General features: G+C 38.4%; 1 non-coding gene across 1 annotated transcript; it reads left to right on the top strand.

Annotated features, from left to right (window-relative positions):
* Positions 1-14,096: 14,096 nt before the first annotated feature.
* On the top strand, positions 14,097-14,226 carry LOC150007328 (small nucleolar RNA SNORA33). The gene has a single exon (XR_016512179.1). It is a non-coding gene; the product is annotated as a small nucleolar RNA SNORA33 (small nucleolar RNA).
* The last annotated feature ends 1,558 nt before the right edge of the window (positions 14,227-15,784 follow it).

The following is a 15,784-nucleotide window of genomic DNA, read 5'->3' as shown; positions in this document are numbered from 1 at the left end:
GATAAGTGAAATTTTGTTAAAATTTGTACTGTACACAAAGTTAATATTTGTATTCTGTAGCTCTTCTAGATGAAATTAAACCATATTTATAGATGAAAACTAAAACTTGTAGAGGGCTTACAGTTCACACAGGCTATAAATGGCAGCACAAGATTTCTGAGCCAGTTTTATGTGATTATTAAAGTTCATTGTCTTTCTAGTAGACTTTGTCTTACCAGGTATTTCGTTAAATATTGACTGGCATAGCTTCAATATCCTGTTAATAGCAATGTATGCAGATATGACTGCCTTACAGACACATCCCCTGTAGTCAGGCTTCTTAAAGAGGTATCAGTACAGTCTCCAGTTCCATTATTCAGTTTTATGTTAATTTTTTTAGATAATTTGCCATCTACCTACCTATTCAACATTTGTCTCTTCCACTTTATGTTTGAGATCCAAACTCAGTGCTCTTCACTGACCATATAACAACTCTGCTGCTGCGTGGTGCATGCATACTCTTTTTTGACACCCTGGGATAGCTCCCCAGATTCTGCTGGAACCTTTGACATTCTCCTGTTTGCTCCCAGTGTTCCATGTGCTCATCTTCTTCAGGGGTTTCATTCCTTTGAATTTGAATTCAAATTTGAATTATAGTTTTTGATAAGACAGAACCAATATAGCATTGTAGTTAATCACGTATGATGGACAGAAGATCCAGCTTCCAGCCTTGGGTTACCATGGGTAGCTAACCTTGCTAAGCCTGTATCCTCATCTCTATAAATGAATTAAAATCTAGAGCACATAGTTATTCTAATGCATGTAAAGCACAAAGAGAATGGTTTCCAACACACCCAGTTTGCAGTAAATGTCAAGTACACCTGTGGTTGGCTCTGAGAAAGGAACTTCTTCAACTCATAACTATGAACTTGGCACAGAGCAGGGATTATGAGTTGGTCAGGGCTGGTAGGACAGGTTCACAATTTCATTCATGTCCTAAGGTGACGTCTGTCTTTTGGCTGTGTTATCTCTAGTGTGTGGCTTTCATTTTTGTAAGATGGCTGCTGCAGCTCCAACTGGTTTCTTTGTTTTCCTGCAGGAAGAAGGATCACTGAAAGAGCATATGCTGACTTAAGTGAGCTCTTTAAGGAGCTTTAGAAGCCCCACACTGCCCTGGTTTGTGTGGTTCAGTGGATTGAGCGCCAGCCTGTGAACTGAAAGGTCACCAGTTTGATTCCCAGTCAGGGCACATGCCTGGGTTGCAGCCAGGTCCCCAGTTTGGGGTGTGAGAGAGGCAGCCAATCAATGTTTCTGTCACATATAGATGTTTCTCTCCCTCTCTTCTTCCCTTATCCTAAAAATAAAAATAAAATCTTAAAAAATAAAAGGAACCCCACACAAAGACTTTGGCTTATCTCTTTGGCCAGACCTTTGTCACATGATCATGCCTGGATTCTGGAAGGCCAAGAAATGTTTTAGCTGGCCATATTGCCAAACAAAATTGGAGTTCTATTTAACGAGAAAGGGAGTTTGGGTACTTATTTATTTAAAATTATATTGATATTAGAGATGGGAAGGGTTTTTCCACTTATTTCTGCATTTATTGGTCAATTCTATGTGCCCTGAGCAGGGATTGAGCCTGCAACCTTGATATATCAGAAGGCCATTCTAACCAACTGAGCTACCTGGCTAGGGTGAGATTGGGTATTTAGTTGGCAATTAACAGCCTTTCCTCCAGCCAGTTTTTAAAAGAATGAAGTCACTGGCTGGGTAGCTCAATTGGTTAGAGCATTGTCCAGATACCAAGGTTGCAGGTTTCATCCCTGGTCAGGGCACATAAAAGAATCAACCGATGAATGCATAAATGAATAGAACAACCAATCAGCCAATCAGTCCTCCACACCCCCCCCCCCCCCAAAACCAATAAGTAAGAAATTTTTAAAAAATGAAGTCAACACTGAGGACAGAAGACTTAAGAGTCATTTTGGTTCCTAGGTCTAGTTTTTGATGCCCCCATCCAAGCCTGTTCTTAGGCTTTGGTTGCATTCCGATGGCTAATAATTTTCCCTTTTTGTTTAAGTTAGTTTCAGGTAGGTTTTTCAGCCAGGAACCAACCAAAGCAGGATTTCCTGAGTCTTTTTCACTTATACCATCTAATGAAACCACAACCCTATCATTTATCCTAAACAATAGGTGCTTAACAAAAGGGAAGCCATTACTGGTTTCTCATAGCAGGGATGTTTCAAAAAGAGTTACTTGAGGAACACAAATGCAAAAAGATACAGAGAAAATAGGAATGATAAGAATAATTATGATGCTGCTGTAGCTAGTTTACTTCAGGTTTGCAGAGCTCCCGTTGTTTGATACAGTTTTGTATAAGATCCCCAAAGCTGGCAATTTCACAGGTATCTAGCTTGAGACTCCCTCTTCCTGGGTCTTGGTATGTGTTCATGTGCAGAGCAACATTTTATGTGTGCTTTTTCCTCGAATTCTGAGATTATGTGATCTCCTTTATGGACCTCTTGTAGGAGGCCAACATCTATCTGGGGAGTTCCTAAAAAAAAAGCTTTCAGCATTATTTTGATGATTAAAGGCTGATGTCTTTGACTTATTACATCTTTTACTTCAATTAATGTACTTAGCTGAAACATTTATGGCCATTAATATTGGATGCTTTACCCAGAGTGCTTTTTCTTAAAACAGGATCTGCTTGGGGAATTCAGTATGTGATTAACCATTTTTACTGTTTCAGTCAAACACACACACACACATTTACAGGCTAGTCATTTTCCACCTTGATTCTATCCTAATGTTATCATAATGTTTTATTTTGTTATTTTTAAAGATTTCTCTCTACTTTAGTTGAAATGTAGTAAGAAAAAATAGACTAGAAATTCCTGTCATGGGTGAGGAGCTAGACTTTTTTTGTTTACCTCTATTGATATTTATCAGTAAAAGTCTTAGACAAAGAGCAACTAACAGAATCCCTTCACAGGATCGAAAGATATAAAAGCAAACAAAAGATTTCTTGGAAAGCAATTTTGAATATCAGTTTATTTTTCAAAATAACCTTTTTCTCACTTCCCAAAGCAGCAGCAGCAGCCTAGCTTCAATAATAAATGTGTGATAATTGGTTTCCAAATCAAGCTTTTTAACTGGTAGAAATGGGTGTTTATTTTAGATGATTGTTAAACATGCTGAAAAAAAAAATGAATATGTATAGAACACAATAATCACAGTGCATATGTTGTATTTCTATTTCAGAAACATTTTCTTAGTATAATTATAATACTAATTCATGCATAGAAACTGAATAAAGAAGAATGCTGTTGACTGCATTCTAATTTTTGTTCTATATATATAAATAGCTGAAACAGAGGTGTTTTTAGGACTCTTTCTACTGATTTTCTCAGCTCATTTTTTCAGAATCCTTTCGTCAACATGGTAGAAATGTGTCCTCTGCAAACACATACTTCCCAGCTTTCCCACCTGTATTACTCAGCTCAGGCTATCATAACAAAATACCACAGACTGGTATTAAACAGCAGAGATTCATTTATGAATCTTACTGGCTTAAGGTCCAACTACTATGACCTCATTAAACCATAATTACCTCCATAAGGACTCATCTCCAAATACAGTCACATTGAAGGTTAGTGCTTCAACCTACAAATTTTGAGGGAACACATCTGAAAGAAAAGGAAAATTATTTTTGGTCCCACATTTAAAAATTACAAGAAACTGCTTTGACCAGCCTAGGATTTATTAAATAAAAGATATGTACCATTATTGGCCCAACTTGTTTCAGAGCTTACTTCTTGCCAATATATAGCTTTTGTTTAAGGAACCAATGCTCTGAAAAGTTTCTCATGTTAAATATATAGTATTACAAACAAATAGTATTATACATCTATAGACTTTTAATACTGTATGTACTGGATATGTTCAATCAAGGGTGAGTAGGTGTTAAACATACTATTTTTTTTTCCAAGAATAACAGACAAAATATGTTAATAGGTGAGAGAAACAAGTTAATTGCAGGATATTCTGCTTGAGGTTATAGTTGCAGGAGAAAAATAGAAATTCTGAAATTATAAGGGGTCTGAAATTTATGTTATTTTGGCACCTGAATGTCCATTGCAGCATTTGTTGATTTGTTTTGATGGGACATTACTGATTGCAGGAGGAGATACAATTGGAGAAATTCAGAAGATTTAAGCAGTTTCATTTAAGATGAACCAGAGTGGAGATAAAATGGCTTATGAGGAGGATATTATAATAGACTAAGTAAGATTTTAAAATATTGAGGGAAGTGAATTGTCCTTTTGCCTGAGAGTAAGGGTGGCAGGAGTTGCTAATAAGGATGTCTTAACAATAACCTAATGTGTTCTAACTTACGTTTTGTGTAAGAAATGCAAAAACTGCCATGAAGGAAGCAGAATTAGAAGAATGGGTAAATTTGTAAACAGAATCAGATGCATTAATCATAGATTTCTACTTAAAATAATTAGAGGGAAAAAATTGACAATGAAGGTGATACAGGATTAGAAATTATAATTTACAGTTGCTGCATTTCTCTTCATTAAGTGAACCCAACCTCCACATCAGAGTATGAGAGTGGTAGAACAGAGAAGAGCTCTCGGGAGACATGAAGTGCTTAATGCTGTGTTGTGCTCCTTATGCTGAAGGTCACACCAATTTGGGAGCCAGTCAAAGTCACATTTACTGTATTTTTCACTTTATAAGATGCACCTAGGTTTAGAGGAGGAAAACAAACAAAAAAAATATTCTGAACCAAATGGCGTACTAAAATATTTAATAGAACAATATTTCAACCATGTAAAGTGAACAGCAGTCAACAGCAGTATTAAGAACCATCATCACTGTCATTAACAAATGAGGAGAGACTTTAAGGTTCAAATACTCTTCTAGTTTTCTGGGAACCCCAAGAACTCATCATTGCTAGTGTCAGAATTTATGGAGCTCAGTTGCTCACAATCACTGATGTCACTTTGTTCACTATGTTCATACTGACCAGACACCCTGAGTTTCAGCAGTAAAGTGGGACATTTAAGCATCCCCAGGAGTTTCGCATGGGCCCACTGCTTCCTGTTCTAACAGCTGTCGCCACTGCTGACAGGTCAGGTAATACACATCACGGTCTGTGACGCAAAATTTGTTCCATAAGATGCACAGACATCCCCCCCCCCTTGGGGGAAAAAAGTACGTCTTCTGGAGTGAAAAATGTAATTTATCCAAATAACCATGATTCTGAGTTCCAGCTGCCTGCACAAAAACAGTGCTATCCTTCAAGTTGTCCTAATTAATTTTTGTAAGTCTTTGGCTCATCACATACGCCCAGGAATACGATTTTCCATATTGCTCTCCCCATCTTCTCAAAGTGCTTCACCAACACCAAGAGAAATCAACTCAGCTAGGCACTGGTCTGTCCAAGAGTGCCTTTACATGCTCCCAGGCCTGCCCTTTCCTGTATTCAGAGCAGAACTGGTGTGTATGAGGAAAAGGGGAGCACTTTTCCTTCATGTATTCATTCAACAAACATTGAAATGCTTACTATGAACCTAGCAAGGTTCTAGGCCCTGAGGTGTGTGCCATAAAACAGACAAAATCCCTGCTCTCAGTGAGTTACATCCTGAGCTATGTTGCCTCAGCAAAGCCTTGAGACAGCAATTTTGGAGGTCAGTCATGCTAAGTTTTTGGTGAAGGTGGCTCTTTTCAGTTTGGGGCTTTTGTTAACTCTCGAATAAGACCCTCATGTGCCAAAAAAGAAGCAACCATTTTTAAGCACCAAGTGTCCCAACCCAGACTTAGAAAACAATCGACATTTTTGTTGATGGAACAAAAAATAATCAAATTTTTTTACTCTGCCAGCTGCATTGACAGCTTTTCACATGACTCTAGAACCTCAGCTTTGTCTTTGAATAGTCCTTTGGCCTATTGTGAGGATCTTTCTAGAACAAATTAAGAGCTTGCCCCCAAAGGAGTATCTCTTGGAAAACAGAAAACAGCTCCACTTTTGACACAACAGGACTTTTGACATTTGATACATGCATCAAGATTTCAAAGTTCTTACAACCATATTTCAATCGGATTCAAATTCAGGGAATTGTTTCTTCTTCCCTTTCCATCTCTACAAGGAAGCTGCTCTCAATGGCAGCCTGGCGACAGGAACTGGCCCTTCCTTAAGCTGGTAAGAAGGTGTACTTTTTCATTTTATATCATTTTCAAAGGTCATTGCCTTTTCACAGCACATCTTATGATAAAAGGCTAGGACTTAGCCCTGGCTGGGTGGTTTGGTTGGTTGGAATGTTGTACTGTGTACCAAAAAGCTTTTGGGTTTGATCCCCAGTGGGGACGTGCACGGGAGACAACTGAGAGATGTTTCTCTCTCTCTCTCTCTCTCTCTCTCTCTCTCTCTCTCTCTCTCTCTCTCCCCCCTCCTCTCTCTAAAATCAAACATATCCTCCATTGAGGATTAAAAATAAATAATAAAAAATATATGTTTTATATCTAGGACCCATAGGATGTGATACTTCCATGGTACAGCATTGTTTTCCTGGAAGGGAAAAACAGGGAAATAAATGCTTCATTTAAAATGACTCAACTTGAAATGAATTTTCACAAATCAATTCAGGTGAGGTAGCAATTTGTTGAAGGAGTGTTTCCATTTCTTTTTCTTTACCCCCTTGAGGATTTGAGAGGTGCTGTGAAGGGGTCATGACACCACTAGGGGGTAGTATTGGATAGGAAGAAAAAGGAAAACTTCGCATTCATCTGTCCCTGTAAACTTAAATAATATTTCAGGAAACCTAAATTTAAAATATCAGGCTGCTTTCAGTCAGAAGTTACCATCTCTGAACTCCTATAATACTGCTCACACTGCAGGTAATAACACCTGACTGAGGGAAAGACTATTCATAATGACCACATAGTTCAGTATGTGCAACATGCCTTATTTGTTACTACGATTGAAACACCATCTTTAATGTCCCTTCCAATTTATTATTGCTTCTCATTGAGTGCTTGATAAATGTTAGGCAGCATTATGACTGTTGATAATGTTACTAATTGTTACATCATAGCAGAGGCTTATTCTGAGTACTTACTTGATGTAGTTTGGGAATCAGAAACACTGAAAACAATAAAGAGAGTCCAACACTCTTTACCTTTGGTGTGGACTCAGTTGGCTTCTACGGTAACTACATCTAGGACTTTCAGCCTGACATACAAGATGGAGGCACTGTTGGCATAGCACTGTCCAGCACAGAGATCTGAGGGTGATCCAAAATTCCTAGTTTTGTTTTAATGATGAGGGTCTCAACATCTGTACTTTTTTTTTTTGAAGTTACAGGACACACCTTTTAAAAAAAAATTTTTTTAAAAATAATTTTGTTTATTTGTTTTTGTTTATTATTTACTTATTTTTAGAGAGAGGGGAAAGGAGAAAGAGAGGGAGAGAAACATCACTATGTGGTTGTCTTTCACTCGTACCCCCAACTGGGGACCTGACGAGCAACCTAGTCATGTGCCCTGACTGGGAATCAAACCAGCGACACTTGGTTCGCAGGCTGATGCTCAATCCACTGAGCCACAGCAGCCAGGGCAGGACACACCTTCTTAAGCTAACTCTAACATGCCTTTCTTCTCATTTCAAAAATAATTAAAGCCCTGGCCGGTGAGGCTCAGTGGATTGAGTGCCAGCCTACAAACCAAAGGGTCATATGTTCGATTCCCAGTCAGGGCACGTGTCTGGGTTGTTGGCCAGGTCCCCAGTTGTGGATGCATGAGAGGCAACCACACATTGATGTTTCTCTCCCTCTCTTTCTCCTTTCCCCTCTCTCTAAAAATAAAACCTTTTTAAAAAACACCGGTGTACTTGAACTTCCTTGTAACTACAATGCTTGGTGTTGAAAATGAGGAGCACCCTCTGACAGAGTGGTGTTGGGAATCTTCATGTAATACTTATGGATTTCCTTTGTTTTCAGTTTTGATATCGATATAAATTTTACATTCTCACAAAATAGAATTATGACATATTTCACAATTCCCTATATTATCTCTTTTCATTTCTATCATGTTTGTAATATTTTCACAAAGTTTTTTCTTTGGAGCTTGACCCTCCAACCATCTTTTTAAAAAATTATATTTTCTTGATTGTGCTATACAATTGTCCTAATTTTCCCCTTTTGTCCCCCTCCACCCGGCAACCCCCACTCCCTCAGGCAATTCCCACCCTTTGTTCATGTCCGTGGTTCATGTGTATAAGTTCTTTGGCTTCTCCATTTCCTATACTCTATATCCCCATAGCTATTCTGTACCTACCTTTTGTACTTCTTAACCCCCTCGCCTCTCCACCTATTCCCCAACACCCTCCTCCCATCTGGCAACCATCAAAATGCTCTCCATACCCATGATTCAGTCTCTGTTCTTCTTGTTTGCTATTTTGTTTTTTATATTCAATTGTTTATAGATGTGTCTTTATTGCCATTTTATTGTTCATAGTTTTGATTTTCTTCTTAAATAAGTCCCTTTAACATTTCATATAATAATGTTTGGTGATGATGAACTCCTTTAGTTATTCCTTATCTGGGAAGCTCTTTATCAGCCCTTCAATTCTAAATGATAGCTTTGCTGGATAGAGTAGTCTTGGCTGTAGAGCCCCAATTTTCATGACTTTGAATATTTCTTGCCAATCCCTTCTAGCCTGCAAAGTTACTTTTGAGAAATCAGCTGACAATCTTATGGGAACTCCATTGTAGGTAACTAACTTCTTTTCTCTTGCTACTTTTTAAGATTCTCTCTTCATCTTTAACCTTTGACAATTTAATTATGATGTTTCTTGGTATGGGCCTCTTTACATACATCATATTTGGGACTATTTGTGCTTCTCGGACTTGCATGTCTATTTCCTTCACCAAATTAGGAAACTTTTCTTACATTATTTTTTCAAAAATATTACCTTTTTTTTTCTCTTTCTCTTCTCCTGGCACTCCTATGATGCAAATGTTAGAACATTTGAAGTTGCCGCAGATGCTGCTTATACTATCCTCAATTTTTTGGATTTTTTTTCCTTCTTGCTGCTCTGATAGGTTGTTTTTTGCTTCCTTATGTTCCAAATCATTAATTTGATTCTCAGCTTCACCCTCTCTACTCTTGATTCCCTATAAACTGTTCTTTATTTCAATTAGTGAACCCTTCATTTAGGACTGGATCTTTTTTATGCTGTTGAGGCCCTCACTAAGTTATAAGCATCCTTATAATGAATATTTTGAACTCTGCATCTGGTAGATTGCTTATCTCCATTTTGTTTAGTTCTTTTCCTGGAGTTTTGATCTGTTCTTTCATGTGGGCCATGGTTTTTTGTCTCCTCATTTTGGCAGTTTCCCTGTGTTTGTTTCTATGTATGAAGTAGAGCTGCTATGACTCACTGTCTTGGTAGTGTGGCCTAATGTAGTAGGTGTCCTGTAGGGTCCAGTGGCACAGCCTCCCCTATCACCCAAGCTGAGTACTTAAAGTGAGCCCTCTGTGTGGGCTGAGTACACCCTTCTCTTGTAGTTGAGCCTTGATTGCTGTTGGCAGGTCAGTGGGAGGGATATACCTAGGCCAGTCAATTGCAAGGATTGGCTGTGATCAGTGATCACCAACCTCCACTCTCCAGGAGGATCAGCTGTGCAGGAGCAGGGTGGTGGTGCTCCAACATGGTCTATACTGGGTGTACAGGCTCTGGGGACTGGCCAAGTTCAGCTACCACCTGTGTTCTGCCCAGGGCCACCCAGCATGAGCTGCAAAGCAATCTCAGATGGCTGCCACTTGTGCTGGTCTTGGAGGTTCCTAGGCAAAGCCAAGCTATGAATCTAGGCTGGCTGCTGCTAGTGCTGGGCCTGGGGTCACTTAGTAAGAGGTACAGGGACTGGAGGCTCACTGAAGCTGGCTGTTGCTTGTTCGTTTGAGAGACTTTAAGAAGATGTGAAGCAGGAGCCAAGACAAGCCATTCATATGGAAAAGGCACTGTTAACAGCTTGGGTGGGCCTGTAAATTGGGCAGAGCAGAGCCTCAGGGAATCACTAGTGCAGGGCAAACAGTGTGAGTCAGGTTGATGGAGTTTCAGATATGGAACCTGCCTGCTGGTTTGGTGACTCTGTAAAGAGAGGGCTCAGAAGAGGAACTGTGGCCTCTGCCCCCATCTTCTACATGTAGTTCTTATTCAGTTTGACATTTACCAGGCAGAATGTCAGAAAATCAAAGAGACAGGGATTTCCACCAGGGCTCACCTGATAAAATGGTCCAGACCATGGTTATGGCAAATCAAGATTCTACATTGTGTTTTAAAGTTGGTCTATTAATATTATTTTGTAGACTGTGCAGTTTTTATAAGAATGTTTTTAGCAATGTTCCTAATTTTAAGAAACTATACCATAGTGCTCTTGTTATTGTTTTTGTTTTTGTTATTGATTAACTAGCTTGGCAAAGTCAAAGATCAATGGACCAGGTGTCCAAGGTAGGTGGATAAAATCAGTCATCCTTGGAAAAGTCTACAACTCTTCATTAACAGTTTCCTACAGCACTTTAACAAATGCAGTTTACAAAAACAAATACAACATCAAGGTTACAAGTGGTTGTTCTAAAAACTAGTAAGAAATTTTTGATGATTACAGGAAAACTCTTCCCTATCTTAGTTACAGAGTTATTCAGCAACTAAATTTTGTGATTACAAAATACAGAATAAGTATAGACTTTACAGTAGCTGGTATGTGTATATGCTCAATTCCATTTTATACAAAGCTAGCTGTAAAATTTGTGTTTTGTATTCTCAAATGTACTTACAAAGATTACTTTTTAACATTTCCCTCAATATTTCCTGCTTAAAACAAAAACAAATGAACACAAAATAACTTTAATATAAATTAAGACTGAATCAAGATATTTGGAACTTGAATAATTTATTTACACACAGTGGTTCCAGACTGAGCATCATTGAATTCCTTTCCTCCTACCCATAGATGTAAAATATATAAAGCTCTCTTTCTTCCTAAATGGTTAAGCTGTCCCTGGAAATTTATGTATTTATTTATTGTGTGTGAAATTGTTTTGAGGAATACTCATCATTCCAGACTCTCATTTGAATCTTTTATTCAAGGGAAGTTTGATCAGCTTGATTGGTACTGAGTGGAGAGGTATTGAGGAGAGAAAGAGATAAGATTACAGATGTTCATCCTTTCTGCTAGGTGGACAAAACAATATAAAAGCAACCCTCTACTTTCAGAGGGGCAGGCTTAGAATACCTACTAAGACAGCATTCCTTCCACACTGGCTTGCCTACTTTTTGTTTCTCTGCTTTTGTCCATTGGACATACCTAATAGCCAACTAGCCTTAGGCCAAATTGGTGTAGGACCACCTTCACTATTGCTAGTTGTATATCTGCATTTTCCTTCTTTGGAGACCAAAATTTGTAAGAGAAAATAAGGTCTATATGTTTACTTGTTTGAAACATTGGTTATGAGAATCTTTGTCTTAGCTGCATTGATTTTGTTTTTATCAAAATAATAAGGGGTTAACCAAAAGTCCTGGTACCTTTTCACAAAGAGCATGACCTCTCCCTCTAAATAGCTGATCCTGAGAAAGGAGGTATGTGAAGTGAGAGTGGTAATTAATTGCAGGGAGGATGATGGGAGATGAGGGAATGCAGGTTCAAATGACTATGGAAAGTAACTTCTGTGGACTCAGAGGTAAATTAAGGGTGGTCCAGATGGCAGGAGGGCCAAGGGATGTGTGGTAGTATTTAAAAATATGTCCACCAATTTTTTGACACTCCTTCTATCATCAGGTGTAGTCTATATATTCCCTCCCCTTGAACCTGGGAGGTCCTGTGACTGCCTTAGGAACAAATGTAGCTGAAGTGATGCTGTGTGACTTCCAAGGCTAGGTTAGGAAAGGGGAGACCTCCTAGAGAGGAAGAGAGAGAAATGTCCAAGGAGCCCCAGCTGTTCTAGTCTGCAGATGTGTGCATGCTTACTACTAGTCCAGGTGCCAGATCTGAGTGAAGAAGCTTTCAGGATGACTCTAGCCCCAGTCACTTCCTGACGGCAACAGCACGGACTCTGAGTGAGAACTGCTCAGCTGAGTCAATCCAGCCCAACATCAGTGAGCAAAAGAAATATTATTATTTTAAGCCATGTGTTTTGTTTTTTTAATCTAACAATAGATAATTAGAACAAGGCACTAAAACATTACAGAATACATTGGAAGAGTGATGCTGATAAAGTTCTTTCATTAAAGTTCAGGGGAAGTGCAAATTAATTCCATTCTTGCTGAAGTGGCTGGTGCCCTTGTGACGCAATTAGTTACAAAGCACTTCTCTCTAGCATGTGTTTATCTCTGCTGTGTATCTGTGTGAAAAGCAATGGAATTGTATCTCCCTTTGCTGTGGAAGTTGGAACTATAGGTAGGAAAGATAATGTTTCTCTACCCTTTTGAGTTCTCTGAGATCCCTGTAATAGAAGACAGATTAACAGAGAAAAACAATCAGAAGTTGATTAACATATTTACCTCATGTATACATGGGAGATATCCATGGAGAAAGAATTAGCTCCCACCCTGGCTGGGTGGCTCATCTGGTTGGAGTGCTGTCCCCATGCTCCAGGGTTGGGGTTCTGTCTCCAGGTAGGGCCCATGCAGAAGCCAACCAATGGGTGCATGACGGGAATTGATGTTTCTCTCTCACTCTTCCTCTCTCTCTAAAATCAATAATAATAATAATAATAAAGGATTAGCTCCCTGTTGTGGCTTAGGCTTAAAATGCCATCTTAATATCTTAAAAGGGAAAGGGAAGGGGAGATTTAGGCTTCTTGGGGGAGAGGAAATAATTTTTAGGGAAGGTAAATGAGCCCTTAGAAGAATAGGTGGGAGGTATGATTGTGACAAGATTTGTCTGGTGCGGTATTGACTTATATTCTTTTCTCCTGTGGCAAGAGCCAGTCTTCCCTGGTGATGAAACTCCCCATCAGGGGATTTATGACAATTGAGTTCCTTTTGGAGGATCTGTGTTTAGGCAGAAAAGGGGGATTTAGAGAAAACCTCTCCCTGCTTTTGCTCTTTCTCAAGTGCCTGCAGCTCAAAACTATCAATACCAAAGCAGCATATTTTTGGGTGGTTTGTCTTGAAATCATACAGTCATATTTTGGGATGACATACTTGTATTCTGCTCCCTTTAAGGACCATAAGATATAAGGAGTAGTCTTCTGGGCAAAGCTTTCCTCCTTGGTGAAAAGAGATTCAGGAGGAGAAAGACTTCCCTTGCGGCCTCTAGGTGCATTTGTGTGAGCAGCTGGTGCCTGGCCTCCACGAGATGGCAGAAATCAGCTTCTGACAGGGCAGAGGGGAGATATGGGAGACCAACAGGTCCATCTCCATTTGGCTGCTGAATTCACCAACTTGGAACTGCCAGCCACTGGGCTCATACTAGATAATAAATGTCCTTAATGTTTAAATTCCTCTTAGTGGGATCTTCTATTATTTAGAGCCAAAAACATAACTGATAAACTTGACATGATGTTGCTTCCAAGGAATGAGTGATTAAAAAAAAAAAAAATCCTTTAGAGTATCTCTCAAGAGCTTATCTGGCTACAAAAGTCATGAAAGAAAGCTAAAGAGAGAAGAGCACTTAACAAAAACAGGGACTATTTTGCTGTTTTCCCCTTCTCAGGACACTGCTTTAGCAAGTAGAAGTAAATTCATGAATAAATCTTTTGTTCCTCCTGTTTCTGCAAATTTTCTTGTGTAGAAAATGATTTAGAATAAAAAAGTGAAATAGGAAATGCTATGTCAGATAGTTACTTTTAGGGCTTGGTAATCAAAACTTGTCAAAGGTTGAAATAAAATCCTTTCCTGCCTGATTTTAACATTCTGGGATGGCCAGTGATTATGGGCTGAATTATGACTCTCCCAAATTCATATGTTGAAGTGCTACCCGCTAGTGCCTCAGAATGTGACCGAATTTTGGAAATAGGGCCTTAAAGGGGCAATTAAGTTAAAGTGGGGTTGTTAGGGTGGGCCTTAATCCAATATGCTTGATGTCTCTATAAGAAAAGGAGATTGGAAGCCAGCCAATGAATCTGCTTACCTGGATGTGTTTCTGCAGAAATTTAGAAAAAGCTGGCAATAGTAAAGCCTTGTTATGAGCCTTAAAGACACTGAAGTCATTCACGTCCCTGAAAATGACTATAAGAAAAAAAGAAGAGGAGGAGGAGGAGGAGATTGGGATATGGACAGAGACACCACCCAGATACATGCACAGAGAGATGACGACTAAGCGAACACAGTGAGAAGGCAGCTGTCTGCAAGCCAAGGAGAGAGTCCTTTCTCTTCAGGAGAAATCACTCCTGTCAGCACTTGGATCTTGGGCTTCCAGCATTTAGAACTGTGAGAAAATAAAATTCTGTTATTTAAGTCATCCAGTCTGCAGTATTTTGTTATGGAAGCCCTAGAAAACTAATACAACAGATATGTGACATTTGACTACTGGTAATGTAGGTTACAGTTTTTCATCCCTTTATCTCATCACTAATAAATGAAGGGATGAAAAAATTGCGACTCAAGAAACATTTCCAAATAAGTTAAAGTACTATGTTATATTCACTTCTTTTGAAGGGCATACAATTTTTATTCATAGGCAATTAGCTTCATCCCCACTGGCACTGTGTGTTGCGTAGATGTTTACAAATTATGGATTGAAGGTGGCATTAAATGATTGGGCTTCCAGTTTTCCCATAGGTCTCAATCTAACCTTGGAAAGAATAAGGAACTTGGAAAAGAAGGAGATTGTGATGAGAGGATTATTCATGGAAGGAGACCTTGGAGTCACACTTGTGATAATGAAGTGTTTGGAAGGAAAAGAGAATAAAATTTGAGTTATTGATTTTAGACTGTACTTAGCTGTGAGACAAAGATGTCAGAAACATTGCTAACACTTTCTACTTATTAGTGGACAAGGAAATACTTGAAAGATTTTATTTTTGCTGAGAGTGCCCAAAAAATAAGTTAGTTTCTTAAAGAACATGATCCAAATTCTATTGGATTGATTTCTTTTTAAGGTTTGGAGGCAAATTTTTTTCCTTTGTGTAATAATTCAGGTGATAGGTCTTTGGCTTTTTTATAAATTCAGTTCTTAAAATAGTTTGTCCCTTAATAAATTGCAATGCTGTTTTCTATTTAATTTTCTAAAAAAACAAAAAACAACAACAACAGAAAAACCTAATGGAAATGTCCTCCCTAGCATTTATTTGTTATTACATAGATATTAATGGAACTATATGATTATTCCTTTTTTCCCCCAGGTCATTTTGATGTTATGGAAATTACCCAGGATGTTTTCTAATAAAACAAAATAATAGATCAACAATCTTATCTAGGTTTTCTCAGGTCTTGCAAAATTAGCCATCAGGAAATAGCTGCCAAAATAGAACACTATATATACAAAAAAAAATGGTAATTCTTGAACTGTGATTCATAGCAAAACACACATGAAAAGCTGTAATTTAAAAGTATTTTCTCACCCACTTTTCAGCGACATTCTTGGATATAAAAGCCTGAATTTATAAAAGAAAGCCAATTCTCTCTGATATATTGGTATGCAAATTTGGGAAAGGCTACTGGACTAAAACTGGAAAAAGCAACTAATTTTGTTTTGTTACCAAGAATGCAGCCAATTTGTTAAAAAGTGCCTGATTATAATAAATTAATGATCAATAATTGGAAAATGAACATACAAAAAGAACTTTTTATTTG

The sequence above is a fragment of the Furipterus horrens genome, unplaced genomic scaffold, assembly GCF_987537825.1.
Source record: "Furipterus horrens unplaced genomic scaffold, mFurHor1.1.pri manual_scaffold_6, whole genome shotgun sequence".
Classification (NCBI taxonomy): domain Eukaryota; kingdom Metazoa; phylum Chordata; class Mammalia; order Chiroptera; family Furipteridae; genus Furipterus; species Furipterus horrens.
Note: the sequence above shows the minus strand (reverse complement) of the source record. Positions and strands in the feature narration are given on the sequence as shown.